Raw genomic sequence first — 14110 nt, forward strand, 5'->3', positions numbered from 1 at the left:
TACTACGGAGAGAAAGAGGGGGCATTTACTGCTAGGATCAGATGTGCCGGTGACCAGATTGTGACGAGTCAAACAAGTCGTCAACAATTCGTTTTAAGTCGGCAGTAAACTGACAGCAAAGGAAACCGTTACTCTTTTAGGTCATTTCACTATTGACAACGTCTTAGTTGGCGCAATTTAGTCAGCTTTCTTGCAGTACAGTAGAGGGTTCACACTACAGTGAAATGGCGTTTTTTTACGTTTGTGAACTTACGCTATGTACGCAACGAACCATGACCCATGTAATCAGCGCATTCACTCACTTCAAATTTTCAACACCATTACACTATGCTTCGAACTTAAGAAATATATATCATCGCACAATATGAAATATATATATATATATATGTATAATTACCGATGATTTCTCATTCGGCCATGTCTCGCACCACGTTAACGCTCAACCGCAAGTGCTAAGATTCAGCATATCAAACGTCCTCGAACTCGTCGGCTATCCGACAGAACGCCTAAATGAGACAAGTGCCTGGCTCTCAGTCACGCTCGCTGTATACCGCTGCTCTCACACCACCACACACTACCCCAAGCCACCGACTCTGGTGACGCAAACAGCGCAGCGCACATCGAAGTAGGCGGACGGTCAGTGCTTCTGCACCCAGTGTGCCGTCTGACCACAATCGCAAAACTGCCCATCCGCTATAGGTCGGTATGTCTCCCCACAGACGAAGGGCCTCGCGATTTGCCAGTTCCCCACAAAAGGTCGAAGCAACCAACCTTTCCGAGAATGTCGACGTTGCACCGGAGTCGCCGTCACCGTCGTTACAGTGCAGCATGCATGCACGTTGTTAAGCGACCCGCACAAAGGTCCTGTGGAGATAAATTTCATATATGTCAAGCGCGCTGGAGAGCTAGAAAGAAACGTCGGACACTGACAAATTGTTCCCTAGCTCATAACATGGTACCCACCATAACTTGCATCTCTCGAGCTGTCACTTGCGGATCACTTTTTCGGGTTTTCCAAAGCTTGCGCCTACCACAACGCCTCCCACTATAGGCTAACCTTAGTATGAACATCGCGTGCGACATAAAATACCTTGAATATAGCATATGCCGTTTCATACAGTACGAGCAACGGGACAACCTGGGGCGGCTTTCCCGAACGTTCAATAACGAAAACAACGCATTCAAGAACGCGTTCTGGTGTGGACTAGGAGCTGTCTAGGGAACATTTAGGAAAGCGTATGCCTCGCCCATGTACACACTTTTTCATGCACATCTACAAGCTGGTGATGTATTAGGCTGTATTATGGCACGACTGCTTTGCGCTCGTTGCGCAGGATTCGGGTCCTTGTTCTGTACTCTTCACTTTGTTGGCCGAGTACGCCAGTAAGTGCATTGATATTAGTCTGTAAAACATCGCACATGCACATTTTGCATAACATTTTGTTAAATACAAAATGGACTCCAAGACCAGCATGTTGTAAGTGCTAATGCTTATCAGAAAGATTATTCTCGAGCTCCACAACCTGTATAAATTGCTACCAATCCTTGGACCTTCTGGTGAAATGCGTATGTTATAGAAACAAAGATGTTTCAGTTAGTGGAAGGACTTAAGAAGTCTGCGCTTATTCTGTGAACATTAAGTGAATACATAGAATGCAAGAGTTAATGTCCGCAGAAGAAGAGACAGGTTACAATCAGTTATCAAAGTACGAAATAATTGATCACTCCACTGACTCGGTTCTTATACGTTTCTTAATGTTTCTGGCAAAACAAATATATACTTTATATAACACTATAAGATAGGATAGGAATAACTTTAATAACTGAAGTGCCGGCAAACGACGGTTTAACATGTTGTGACGCTGGCCAAGCGTCGACCCGGGGTTATACCCCGTTCTGCACTACCCCGGCTGGGCCCGTTTGCAGTGGGTCATGAGGCTTGTGCTTTTTGAGCGCACCCCGGGCCTAACTTCTCATGCAAGAATTAGTTTTGTAGAAGCTGCACGCCCATTTTAAGTATTTCAGAGACGCTGCTAAGGAAAGGCCGCATATGGACCATTAGGAGAAAAACTATTGGTCTATAAAATGGGATGTCGCAAATAGTTGATTGAAATCACTGCATTGTATATCATATTGACCGCTAAGACGAGGACAGGGGAAGAGAAAAAACGACGACATAGGCGGTCACCAACAAGGCTTAACTTGAGTTGTTTTGAAGCACTGCACTGTAGTTACGCAAATGAGATAGCACTTCCTCATATCGCGTAATTAGTAAGAAGTCTACCTGGGGCACTTCAGCTTATTCTATAGGATGGCCCAAAACCATTTGCAAAGAATGCCTTGAGCACAGCTGCACGCAAGGGCCCGTACCGGTTCGCTGTTTTAGCGGGAGGGCCTTCATGACCGTCAAATGGTGGACTCAAGCATCCCGTTGTAGCATTGGCACTAGTGGCTCATTGATGACCCTGGGTAAAAAGTTGAACCAACCGGTCAACACAAACGTGCACAAGCTTACCTGTTGCCCATCGATGAAATGGCGATAGAATATGAATTACCCATTGTCTAAACATCCTGAAAATTGTCCTATGAGATTTAATGTGGGCATCGCGCGCTCCTGTCTCAAGAGGGAAACGTGGCGCCATCCAGGACAAGCCGTTTCGAAAAGTGGTTAGCCTGGCGTCCGATGGCAAAAAGCCAAGTGCGTGGGCAGGAACGACACTTTTCTGTGCTGCTGTGGCTAGGAATGTCGCAAGGAACGCAAAAAACGCACCTTATTCTGCCAAAGGTGTAAAAGTTTTTTATTTATTGTGGCAATATGCATGGCAAGTTTTATTGGCAATATGCAGCCATATTTTATTGAAATAAATTGCCGAGCGTTGTGAACTGCCCGACACTTGATTCATTTGTAGAAAACAGAGACCTCACATAAATAGGTTTTCTTTCTCTCGTTTCTTTGTTCTTTTATTACTACTTCTATAGCGATTGCGTATCTACAGTGATTACGTTTCTTTTGATTAATTTTTATGCTTTGTACTGTTTTCATACTCAATGATGTACCCAACTCGTGCTTGGGACCGGAAAGAGTCTGTAGTATCAAAATAAAATAGACGAATGGATAAGAGCTCCTCGGCTCACGCATTTCCATTGATAGACGATTCTCATGTAAGCGCCTCTAAAAATATATATGTTCCAATAATGAAGCCAATCGTACCGTCCAAACTTTTCAGGAACATTTTAGGCTTATTCGCAATAATCATGGGTAGCAACTACGCGTCTGAAGAATTGTACACGGCGCTTTTCATATTTAGCGCATCCCCTTGCAGATTATTAATGCGTAAACGTTCTTTGGCGAGTACCCCACGAAAATATGTCCGTCACGCTGAAAGTTTAATGAGTTATCTGCACAAAAATATGTCATTTGCTAAGACAATAAATCGTTATAGCATACATGTAATCTCGACAGTGGTTAGCGCTCCACGCCCAACGCCATCGGAGCTGGTATCATGATCTCCACGCGACATAGCTATACTAGCTTTGTGAGCGATAAGGAACAATTGAAACGAAAAAAATTGGCCAGAGAGAATGCCTATATCAGATTTAGGCATACATGGGGATGCACAGGGCTTCGTAAAAAAGTAAATGGGGAAGTTTTTGGTAGAGATGAGCCAACCTCAAATTTAGGGATGCGCCAACTTGAAATTTGGGGATTACCGACTTGTAAATTTGGGCATGGGCAAGATTAATTTAGGGGTTGGTAAACTTAAACCTTGGGGGTATGCTCAGGAATAATAATGACAACCTCCTGCGGAGTTTCCCCACACTTTGTGCTGGGAAGAATCGGCTGCTAACAAGGACGCTACTTCCTTGTGCGTTGAGCGCGTGTGTCCTGCTATCACTTAGAACGCATTGTTTGCACCATTATCTCATCGTACTGCTCGCATACGAACACATTTATCCTAGGCGATGCACTTTTCCAATAAAACACGAATGCAGTTGTACGCAGGGAAAGTTGGCGGACGCACTTGCCTCATCTTATTATTCAAAATAATTTCAAAATAGAGCGCGAATGAGCAACAATGTCGCAACCATCAGCAACAATCGCCCACATTTACTACTGATGTGTCAAGCAAAGTCGACCCGGCGACAGTGATAACACTATGCTAAAGATGCTACCGACTTACTATTTTCCTAAAGCCACCCAGTGCTGGCAGAATTTGCAGTTCTCATGCCTCTGACAAGTAGGCGAGAGGCATCCAACCAAGGAAATATGCACGACTCACACGCCAGGTGGCGTCCGGTGACAAAAGACGATAACGTCCCCACACCCACGCACGAGGCCCATAGTGGTCTGCCCCTGATAAAACTTTTCTAGTCTACATAGAGAACACATTGTTTGCGCAGTAGGTGCATCTCCTGGCCCACAATGTCATCGAAAAATCAAATTTAAGCAGCATGCCAATTTTCACGTAATTACCCAGGAGGAATGAACTGCTGCCAATGAAATATACACGCATTTATTGCTCTATATAGCACCAATGAAAACTAGCCATCCCATTTTGCAACTTCGGTTTTGCAAAATTGTTTTGATTTTTGTGGAACCAAGTGTGTCAGCTTAGAAAAGCTAGCTTCAACAGTAAAATTAGGGTGCATTAATTTTTTTTTTCCTCACGAGCGCTTGGGCCAGAGCTTGGACCCGTACCTACCGTAAACACCTACCAACTTCATGCCTTTTGAAAGGAGTGGTGTAACCTCGCTGTGGGCATAAAACCAAACTTTTTGAGCAGCAAAGCCTAAACGGATAATGCTATGAATTCTAGGCCGAGTACGTCGCGTTTGCACTTCACGACGCTCCACGAGGAACATCGGGCTGTGCGATGGGGGAACGTGAAATGCACTTGCGGCCTCGGTCCTTCCGAAATTTTTGTAGCGTAGTACAAAAGCGGCCAATTAAAATCAAAATTAATTTTACCATCTGATTTCTTTTGTTTTTTCTGACTGCCGGATTCTCCAAATATTTTTTTTCTTATAAGAACAATCGGTCGGCTGCTGTATATCTTCATATTGGAACAGTAGTAGTGGAGTTATTCGCTACCACAGTAGCGGTAGATAGAAAAACTGCGGAGCACATAACGAGGTGCGTGGAGAGACGATGCTTCTACACACATTGTGCCGTTTAACCACAGTTGCTAAGAGCTACTCCCCAAACTATATATCCAGAGCATACCCCCCAGGGTCGTTAAGAATTGCAAACAGAAGGACCTCCCACCAAAAGGTGACCCAAAAATGGAAAAGAAAGAACCTTTCCAAAAATCTTTGACTACCCACCGGTGGCGTCGTGGCCATCGCTACAATGCCACCGCTGCTGCACGTTGTAGAGTGACCCAGGAAATAACCTGCGAAAATAGATGTGGTCAACGCCCTACACACACTGTATCGCTAAACACACAACTGCCAGACACTTTAAGGAAACTTCACTTGCTCAGAATATGACCACATTAGCTGTCCAGGTATGGCGTTCACATCTGGATTCGCCGCAGCTGCATTTACCGCAATTCCAGTCGCACTACAGTCAAACGTCAGGGTAACATGATCACATGCGGCACAACATACCTTCAATACTGTGCACCTCATTTTATTCTATTAGGTTCGAGCTTACGTCGCACGAGGAAAGTAAACATGTGACTCTCCATCCAACTATGTATTCTAAACAACGGTAGAGCTAGGTTGGTGCACTTCGCTAACGACTCAGATACCCAGCTTGTGCAAACATAGGCAGGATAGGCAAAAAGGAATTTCTTGCAGCTGAACGCTTACCAGCATGTCTAAGCTTTGTCCTGTCTTGCTCTTTTTAGCGCGTCTTCTAGTGGCCCAGTAAGGGTCCTGCACAAATCACTAATTCACTAATTGCGCAACAATAAGCCATTAATGCGTCCTATCTGCCATTAGCTTATCTGCCGTAACAAGATTGCTTTGCGTGATTGAGCAGTATTTTGGGTGCAGTGCTGTGCATTCTCTATACTACCGTATTGGGCATCAACAAGCTCAGTTTGACATTAACAATAGCGCGTGCATAGCACGTACAAGCTTTCTGCACTTATTTGTTTGATACAAAAGTAAATACAAAAGCAATACGTTGTTCAGGCTTACGATTATTCCAAAGCTTATTGAGGGAACCCATCTTCTGCGTTAAGTGTCAAAAATGATAGTGAGATGCGTATGCTTCGAGAAATAAAGGGAAGGGAGATGATGAAGGGAAAGACAGGGAGGTGAAGCCGGCTGAGCCTGGTTGCCCACCCTGCATTGTACTAAATTGTTAATCATTCACTTCGTCCTAAGTAAACCGTCATTTTCTTTCACTAGAGTGAGTGTTGCCTTATGTTTTTTTTTTAGATCTAACCACCTCCATAGTTGCAAAAGGCACAAAGCGTTGCAAATGTTGTTCAGTCACTGACAGTGCAGGAAGGAAAGCATTGTCCAATGCTATGGAGCATGCCGTGTCATAGAATATCATGGCACTGGTTTTGACCCCGTCCTCAACATGCGAAGGGAGCAACTGCAGCTAAGTGATCTCTACATGCACTACAAACAAATACACCCTTAAGATTTTCCAACGAGATTGAGGGGATTGATCCGCTACTAATGGGGCTTTCCTTGAACATGTAAAGTACACGAATTCTTTGCGCAGTAAGATTGATGTAATTAGAGTTGCATTTATTTTGGTTAGTCATCCGCAACGCCGGCGTATCCAACATCGTTATGGAAAAACTTCGCCATACGCATTAGCTAGCTCAGCTCATTCGAATGCATTTTTGTACACAATAGTAGTCTCACCGAAGAATAGCCGCGAACAAACAAATCAAAAAGTAAATGTTAAAGATTCTTGCGTTTAGAACTCTATCTCGAAATTCTCATTATCAACAACATAGTCAAAGACGTTGTCGGCCACGTTCAGGACCATAATCATGCAGCTGGGGCGAGCCACCACCACCACCATGCTAAGCCATTTTTTCTTTAATAATGTCTTGCACTTGCACGAACTTTTTGTGTGCCTTCGAGGGATCACGATTGCCATCGTCTGCAACTGACAGTCTGCCATGCAGGATCGCATATTGCAGGATTGCATTACATACAAATCCTTCTATATCATTCCGTGTGATAGGTGTATTACATTAGCATTGTTTTATAGTTCATTTTTGCCAGCGAAACTAATGTTATCAATATACAATAAAATTGAAATAAAAATAGAGGGTATGAGGCTACTGCAAATTAGTATGTACACCAGAGAAAGGTGGTGCGCTTTTCCTTTAGCGTAGAGGCTAAGCTAGAGCAGAGACACAGGCTGGCACTAACATATGCTTCTTTTGCACATATGCTTTTAAAATTGCGTAGGTTCTCGTTTTTTGTGGTATTCATGTATCATGTCCCTGTATCAGTGCACGGAAGTCTCATTGCCATGACATTTTCTTGCTTCACATTTGTCGTATCTTGATCAAATGTAACCTCCTCGAAGCGGTGCTATTTGCTCAATGGTTTCAGATTATTGTTGAAGAAGGCCAGGCTCTGCTACTTGTTTAAGACGAGGTTAAATATATTAGTATCAAAGAACAAATCGCTTGAGTTGGTTCGTACACCGAAGCAAGTCCCGAAAAGCACATTAGGAGAGGTAGACATAAGACCACTTCAGGAGGTAGTGCACCGTTAAGGCCGCGATGCCGGGAACAAAAAATGGGGCAGCACACAGGCGATTCTCAACAGCGACGTGCAGTAAGACGCATATTATCAGAAACCTTGTCATACGCATTGGTACCACGTATCTCTCACACCAAGCAATCACAGTCACTGCAACATAAACACCCCTTTAACCGACCTAAGCTTCGTGTGAAACTATACAGCTGACGAATCACAAATATAGGGCTGATATTATATGCGCAAGGGCACATATAATATACGCCTTTCGCACCATATTTTCTCCATCTGCTGCACACAAGAATTTTTCAGGCGTTCACTTGTCCTTCTGATGCGTACGTACCAGATGAAACAGATTCAATATTCTGCAAGTGCCATATGATTCAGCGCCTTTCGCTACACAGCGCTGTGTCGTGGTGGCCTAAACGAATTAAAGTAACACCAAATTGCCTCCATTTGAACTAAACTATTGCCTGATTGGTGTTCCCACTTTTCGTGGCCCTGACAGCATTCTTCGGCATGAGCGTCTACTCTGGCTATAATTATCTGCAACAAAAGGCCACCACAGATGAGAAGCCTATTAAGACAACGAACCTGTCCAAGAGCATCCACTGCTCGCTGCTATCTGCAACGGCGTCACAGCGTAGCCGTTCCTGCACGTTGTGAAGCGGTCCAAAATGATTCTGCAGAGATAAATTGGCACTCAATAATAACGCAGCCACCGGAAGTACACAACACGCTTACAGTCCCCTGCAAACATGTTGGGCAGCGTCGTTCAGTGGTGGTTCAAAAGAAATGTAATACTCCTCGCGTAACAAACATGTGAAAAATGGGACGAATAATTGTCAAAAAAGTAAGCTTTAGCAAGCAATTCTCAAAAAAGCCAGCTGGAGGTTTATTACGACCATTCTTCGCAAGAAACGTCTGCACGACGCATTCTATGAGGCAGAACACACCCGAGTTTTCTGAAATCCCAAAACCCAAACTGTAAAGTGAAATTGCTTGGCTTCCACGGCGGGACATTTTAATCCATCATGTTGCGCGGTGCAAAGTGACCTATACAGACCCGTCAGAGGCATCACATCACTAGTCTGAATTAAGCCAGTAACACGCATTCTGCACTCGCGTTCTAAGGGACGCTATTTCCTAAGGCAGCACGTTTACATCATCGAATTATTTGTAATTTGAGTCTACATTCTTTGACGTATTGTGCATGTTAGACAGCAAGCACGCACCATTGCCACATGAAGAAAATTTGCCTCTCTGTGCAGCAGATAATCCAAACATGGCGCGATGCATTTTTACGAGATACACAAAACATCACATAACTTGTAAACTCATCTTTGGTGAGAAATTGTGGCTTTCACCCCGTATCCGCTATTCGTATATAGTATACAAAGTCGAAATGCTGGGCAGGTGTACTTTTGCAAACACAGGCACTACATGCCAGTGTATCTGTATCAGTGTGTGTTTACCCACAGATGGTGTTAATGTACAGACAGTATGTCATGAACTAAAAAAGGATGACATTGTATATTTGTTAAATTTATTGTACTTAAGGCTCGCAGTAAAACCACTGCACAACAACGGCTTGCAGATGAACACTTACCGGAATGTCCCTAGTGTATGTCCCCAGCTGAGAACATCACCTCGCTGAAGGGTTTCATTTCTCTAAGTACGTTGTCAACGCACGCAGCAAACAACCTGCAGAAATAATTTTAAAATTTTTTTCTGCACAGAGGATAACAAACTATGATGAGAACCTTCTTAGTGGATGAATGCATAGGATGAGTATGAAAATGCAAGATTCTGACGCAAATCTCTGCTTTAACCTAGTATCCCACTTTATCCTAAATTTGTATAGTAGACAATATAAAAATTCGGCTGGTGTACTTTTGCATACACAAAACCCCAGCTTATGCAAGCGTGCAGACAAGAAGCACTAATAGTAAAAAGGAGGCAACGGTTGGAGATTGCATTGGTGTAAAAAGAACAAAGCGTTACAAATGTTCCAAAAGTGCAGGAAGGAAAGCGTTGTCCATTGTTTTGGAGCAACCCGTGTCAAAGAATATCATGGCACTGGTTTTGACGTAGCAGCGCTGGTTTTGACCCTGTCGTCAACACGCGAAGGGAGCAATTACATCAAAGTGACCCTCGACACTTTCCAGTGATATTGAGCGGGTTAGTGCACTGCTGAATGGGGCTTTCATAATGAGAGCTGCATTTGTTTTGGTTAGTGATCTGCTACGCCGGGGATATGTAACGTTAGATTAAAACCACGATTAAACAACTTCTGAATACGCATTGGCCTGCTTAGCTCCTTCGAGTACGTTTTTGTACATATGAGTAGTCCCGCCGAAGAATGGCCGCGAATAAATAAAGTAAAAAGTAAATTTTGTCAAAAATTATTACGTTTATGATTTTAGGTGTTCTTAGCGAAAAATTCAACTTATTCAATCTCAAAATTCTCATTATCAGCAACATGGTCAAAAATGTCGTTGGCCATGTTCAGTACCGTAATTGTGCCGTTGGTGCGAGCAATAAAACACCAAATGTTTGGGAGCGAATACCATCATGCTAAAATGTTTTTATTATTTAGTTCATGTATGTTCGTGCACATACATGAACTTTGTGTGCCTTCGACGTATCGCGATTGCCGTGGTCTGTAACTGACAGTCTAACATGAACGATCGCATGTTATTTAATGACATTTGATGTGTCGGATGTCGTTACACACAAACCCTTATATATCTTCCTGTGTGACAGGTGCATTAAGTTACCATAGTTCTATACACCATTTCTGCCAACAAAACTAACGTTATCAATATATAGTATCATTGAAATAAATAATAAAAGCTATGAGCTAATGTGAGTAAATTAGTATGTGCACCAGAGAAAGGTAGTGCGCTTTTCCTGTAGCATAGAGGCTCAGCTAAAGCAGGGAGACAGGCTGGCACAAGCCTATTTTCTATCTCATACCTGCAGCCAGAGTAAAACAGGAAAGACCATAAATAACTGCTAAACAGCACTATTTAATCATCCACTCTTCTCAGTACATCACCTTGCTCAAGTGGTGTGGTCACTGTCTCGTACGCCCGTTGTTAAGAGCCCAAGCAGAGTTCTTCCTCAAATGCATTCTTACAATCTATATTACGCCGATAAACTGGCAGTATACACCAATGTGTGAGCTGGTAGTAGGAAGTTGACTCGTGCAGCTGTTTTACAGAACAGTACAATTTCTTGCACCTCAGTAAACATTTTGCGACATACACAACAATCTACAGCGAAAGCATAAAAACTTCATATATAGCGAGGCAGTTGCGCCAGATTTCGCTCCGTTTGAAGCGTGCCTGACTAGCAATTTCTAGGAAATCAATACAAGTTACTCATCTTTTACCGTTTATTAAGTCATGTTTACAGACAAGCAATGTTCTACAGTAAATGGTTTGATGCAGCAGTTCAAAACTCCTGCAACCGGATGGCTATCTGACAAAGGACCAAACCGACAGCACTGCCGTGCTAGCCGCTGCGCCTGCGCTCTACCCACGTCTTCCACTGTTTTTCTTCCGAATGCTCTCCTATATGAACGTTTATATGGATATACAAACAGCGTAGCATACTAATCGCAATACATAGAGGGATGAGGCTTCTACACAGGCTGTGTCCTCTAACCACAGCCCCAAATAACGTCTGCACATAACTGAGCAGTGGTTAAGATACACTAATTCAAGGCTTGCAGCACACTCCTGGCACAACAAAAAAAACATCTCTGACTTCTTAATCTGCTACTTTGACGCACATGACAAACGCATCAGCACCGACTTCTGGAAATAGGCAGCTGAACACGCCTTGTGGTTGCTGGGGCACTGCAGGTTTCTGCCAATGTTTGGCTCTAACTTCAAATTTGTTATCGTGAATTTTTAGTGTGCATACTTCTTTCTGCTACTTCCGAGACAGATTAGAGAAAGTAGGTAATTTTCCTTTGAGCGTAGCAGCTACTAATTTTCCTTTGAGCGTAGCAGCTACTAATTTTCCTTTGAGCGTAGCAGCTACCTTCTTTGAGTGGCGGATGTGAGCAAGTGGCCTTATGACATCCTCCCTCTCAAAGTCCCCGCCAAACGAAACGAAAAAGGCCCAAGGTGGAAAGAAAGTCATCAAGATAAAATTGAAACTGACTGGACCACATAGGCATGAACACCTGTATTAAACTGTACCTTGATTTGCAATCATAGTGCAGTGATGCACAGTACATTCATTGTATTCAATCCATTTTAGGTGTCAATTTGCCAGTTGAAATGTCATGCTTCTTAGATATGCTTAGGTTCTCGTTTTTTGTGGTTATTCATGCATCATGTCACTGTATGAGCGCACGGAACCCTTATTGCAATGCCATTTTCCTGCTTCACATCTGTCATATCTTGATCAAATGTAACCTCATTGAAGTGGCACTACTTGCTCAAGGGTCTCAGATTATTCTTAAAAAAGATCTGTTGCCTCGGCTTCTTTAAAACAAATATGAAGATATTAGTATCAGACAACAAAGCAGCTGAGTCAGTTCGTGCTCCGAGACGAGTCCCGAAAAGCACATTTAGAGAGAGGCATAAATCATTCGAGAAGGTAAAGCACCGTTAAGGCCATGATAGCAGCAACAAAATATGGGACAGCCTACAGGCGTTTCGCAACAGCGTAGTGCAGTCACTAGTGAGCCGCAGATTATCACAAAATTTGTCATACGCATTGTCGCCACGTATCCCCCACACCAAACATTCCCTGTAACCGAAACAAATACCCATTTAACCAACCTAAGCGTCGCGTAAAAGTACACCGCAGAGGAATCCAAATATAGTGATGGTATTATATGCACAAGAAGGGTATAAATAGACGGCCTTTCGCACCATACTTGCTCCACCTGCTGCACACAACCATTTTCCAGGCATTCACTTGTCCTTTTGATACACACGTACAGATGAAACTTGACTCAATATTCGCTACATATATGATTCCGCCCCTTTCGCTACACAGCGCTGTGTCGTGGTGGCCTAAATAGCCTCAAGTACCACCAAACTGCCTCTATCCAAACTCTGCTATCCAAACTGCCTCTATCCAAAAGCGCACAGGCGCTTTTGCAACAGCGCAGTGCACTAGTGAGACGCAAATTATCATAACATGTTTCATGCCCTCACACCAAACATGCGCTGTAACTGCAACATAAATACCCGTTTAACCGACCCAAGCTTCACGTGAAAGTACGCCGCAGATGAATCACAAATATAGTCATATTATATGCACAAGGAGGGAATAGATAGATGACCCTTCGCACCCTACTTGCTCCGCCTGCTGCACACAAGCATTTTCGAGGCATTCACTTGTCATTTTGATAAACACGTACCAGATGGAAAAGATTTAATGTTCCGCAACTGCCATATGATTCAGGCCCTTTCACTATACTGTGTTGTGTCTCGTGGTGTCGTTGTGCCATGGTGGCCTAAACGAACTCAAGTAGCACCAAATGGCCTCCATCTGAACTGCACTATTGCCTGATCGATGTTCCCACATTTGGTGACCCTGTCTGCACTCTTCGGCATGAGCATCTACTCTTGCTGGAAAATGCCTGCAATAAAGGGCCTCACAGAATAATGCTCATCACAAATATCAAGGGAACGAACCTGCCCAAAAGCGTCCACTGCTCGCTGCTACCTGCAACGGCGTCACAGCGTAGCCGTTCCTGCACGTTGTAAAGCGGTCCAAGAGGATTCTGCAGAGATAAATTTAATCGACAGTCAATCATAACGCAGCCACCGCAAAGACATAGCAATCTTACCGTCCCCTGCAAACGTGTTCGGCAACTACCATCGTTCAGTAGCGGCTCAAGCAAATAGAATATTCCTCACGTATCAAGCATGTGAAAAATGGGACAAATAATTGTCAAAAAAGCAACCTTGTGCCGCTGAGGGGTTCTTCCGACCATTCTTCGCAAGAAACATCGGCACGACACGTTTTCTGAAATCCCAAAACCCAAACTGCAATATGAAAATTGCTTGGCTTCCTCGACGGGGATTTTCCATCCATCATGTTTGCACGTTGCAAAGTGACCCATACAGACCCGGCGGAGGCATCAAATCACTAGGCTGAATTCAGTCAGCAACACGCGTTTTACGCCTGTGTTCTCAGGGACGAAAACTTCTTCAGGCAGCTCTTTCATGGTAAAACATTTACTTGTTTGCAATTTGCGTCTACATTCTTAGAAATATTTCGGAAGTTCTCCTAAATTTACTGTATGAGTACGCAACCTCTTTTGCAGTGTGCATGTTAGAGTTTAGACCATGGGTCCTGGCACTCCTGCAGTTGCCAGTCCCAACTAGTGCCTGTTGCCGATTGAAATCCGAGTATTGCAATGGAAGTACAAACCAATTTTAGTATAGGT

At 43.6% G+C, this 14110-nt stretch overlaps 2 protein-coding genes across 22 annotated transcripts in view; one reads left to right on the plus strand and one right to left on the minus strand.

Annotated features, from left to right (window-relative positions):
• Positions 1–14110, plus strand: part of LOC139050713 (uncharacterized) — a 175506-nt gene that overhangs the window by 60522 nt on the left and 100874 nt on the right. The gene's annotated exons all lie outside the window — the stretch shown is intronic.
• LOC139050714 (uncharacterized) overlaps positions 1–14110 on the minus strand; it is a 94714-nt gene that overhangs the window by 55165 nt on the left and 25439 nt on the right. For 18 of the 21 annotated variants that reach the window (XM_070527368.1, XM_070527367.1, XM_070527363.1 and 15 more), the window contains 6 exons: positions 13353–13441; positions 9296–9390; positions 8281–8369; positions 5326–5393; positions 2371–2465; positions 772–864 (listed from right to left, as the gene is read on the minus strand). The gene's annotated coding sequence lies outside the window, so the exon portion shown is untranslated. Of the gene's footprint in view, positions 1–771; positions 865–2370; positions 2466–5325; positions 5394–5814; positions 5865–8280; positions 8370–9295; positions 9391–13352; positions 13442–14110 lie in introns of those variants that run through there. The other 3 variants (XM_070527369.1, XM_070527371.1, XM_070527376.1) reach the window with 3 other exon arrangements.

The sequence above is a fragment of the Dermacentor albipictus genome, chromosome 10, assembly GCF_038994185.2.
Source record: "Dermacentor albipictus isolate Rhodes 1998 colony chromosome 10, USDA_Dalb.pri_finalv2, whole genome shotgun sequence".
NCBI lineage: Eukaryota > Metazoa > Arthropoda > Arachnida > Ixodida > Ixodidae > Dermacentor > Dermacentor albipictus.